The sequence below is a fragment of the Molothrus aeneus genome, chromosome 20, assembly GCF_037042795.1.
Source record: "Molothrus aeneus isolate 106 chromosome 20, BPBGC_Maene_1.0, whole genome shotgun sequence".
NCBI lineage: Eukaryota > Metazoa > Chordata > Aves > Passeriformes > Icteridae > Molothrus > Molothrus aeneus.
This window is the reverse complement of record NC_089665.1, coordinates 8,698,832-8,700,705: the sequence shown is the minus strand read 5'-3', so window position 1 is coordinate 8,700,705 and position 1,874 is coordinate 8,698,832.

Sequence of the window (1,874 nt, the reverse complement as noted above, 5' to 3'; positions counted from 1 at the left end):
ATATTGACTGCTGAGGTGTTCATTTTTGTGTCTCAGAGCAGGAGTTTTGGCTGAGCCCCCGTTTTGTGCCACGAAGGCTCTGTTGCTTCCCCCTGGTTCAGGCAGCATCTGCACCACAGTTCATCTCCAAGCAGGAAACTCCAAAAGAGAAAAATCCCTGTGAGGCAGAGATGGAGCAAATCCCCCATTTCCACAGGGTGAGACATCTGGCAGCAAAGGCCCTTGGCAGAGCCGGGGGAGCCTGCGTCAGAGGCTGAGCCCTCCCGTGCCCCAGCTCCTCCAGCACCAGGGCTTGCCTGGGAGAGGCCCTGTGTTTCTGTCTGAAACCTCCATAAAAATAGCACAATTATGGGAAAATCCTTGTCCAAATGGAAAAGAAAACGCCAGCCTGGCTTTCACGAGGAAGCAGAGCTCTATAAAAGCCTCCTATAGCATTTGCTGTTTCTGTCAGGCATCCAAAGCCTTGCTCAGAGCCCTTCACCCTGGGGCACGGCTCCATGGGGCGAGGTTGGGCCCTGGTAAAGGATTTTATGATTTTTTTTTCCCCCAGCATTTCCCCTTCACCTCATCAGAAGTTTCCATACATTGGGAACAAACGTCTGCAGGAGCTTTCCCTGTGGAGCAGCGCGGGGCAGCCCCCGCCGGGAGCAGCTGCTTGATCCCGAGCCATAAATAACAGCCCAGCCTGGAACAGCTCCATGGGTTTGGGGTTTGGTTTTTGTTTTTCACAGAAGTCGAGCTGGTGATGTCTGTCACTCCCTGTCCCTGGTGTCCTTCATTCTCCCCGAGGATCCCCTTTACAGACTTGGGGTGCCCTGACGGATGGAGGGGCTTAATCCTGGAGAGGTTAAATTAAAGGTGCCACAAACTGGACAAAGTTTGTGCTCACAGCACCCCCAGATTCCCCAGAACAGAGCAGCGCTCTGTGTTCATCGGGGTCACATGGAGGGGGTGGCAGCAGGGCTCTGTTATTTCCCCCAGGGGTGACCACGCTCGGGTGACATTTCCCTCGTGCCTGCCCCGCTTCTCTGGGACATTTCTTGGTCAGCAACAGAGAACGGCCCGGGCTCTATTTATACCCCAGCCTGGAGCCGGGTAAAAATATCCCCGGCGTGTTTGGCAGCCTGAAGGCGCTACTGTAAATCCTCCTCCCTGTCAGCCAGAAATGCGCCCGGAGGGAGCCGGGTCCCGCTGGGAAAGGAGGCGCTGGGGAAGCCCAGGGGCATCGTGAGGCTGAACCCCGAGTGAAGGAGGAGGAGAGGGATCGAGTGAAGCCATGGAGGAGCAGCTGGCAGCATCCCTGCGTCCCAAAATCCGCCTGGGAAGCAGAGCAGGAGTGTCAGATTGCTCTTGAACCGGGATTAAAGGCCACTGGCGCTGCTGTATTTTTAGCTTCGTGATCATCCTTTGAAAAAATAAAAAAATCCCTCATTGTGGTGGGATGGGAGAGGAGTCGGGAGCTGCCCCAAGCTCGGCCCCACCGCTCTTTATAGGCTGTCCTCTGGCCACGGGGAAGGTCACGGTGACCCGGCAGCGCTGTCACCCCGCGGGGACCGGGGACTCATCCCTCCATCCCTCCATCCATCCCTCCATCCCCTCGTACCTCCACTCCATCCCTCCCTCCCTCTTTCAGAGCCGCTGCCGGGGCCCGCGGCTGCAGCCTGAGCCAGCTCTCTCTGCCGGGCTGTCACAGCCCCGCTCGGCCCGGCCCGGCTCTGCCCGCAGGTTCATAAGGAACCGGGAGGGGCTGTCCCGCATCCCCAGCCGCGCTGGTCCCTCCCCGCCCCGGGATGCGGGAATGTCCCCGCTCCACGCGGTGCTGGCATTTTCCACCATCCCATGGGGATCTGGAGGCTCCTCCCAAGGCCCAGGGA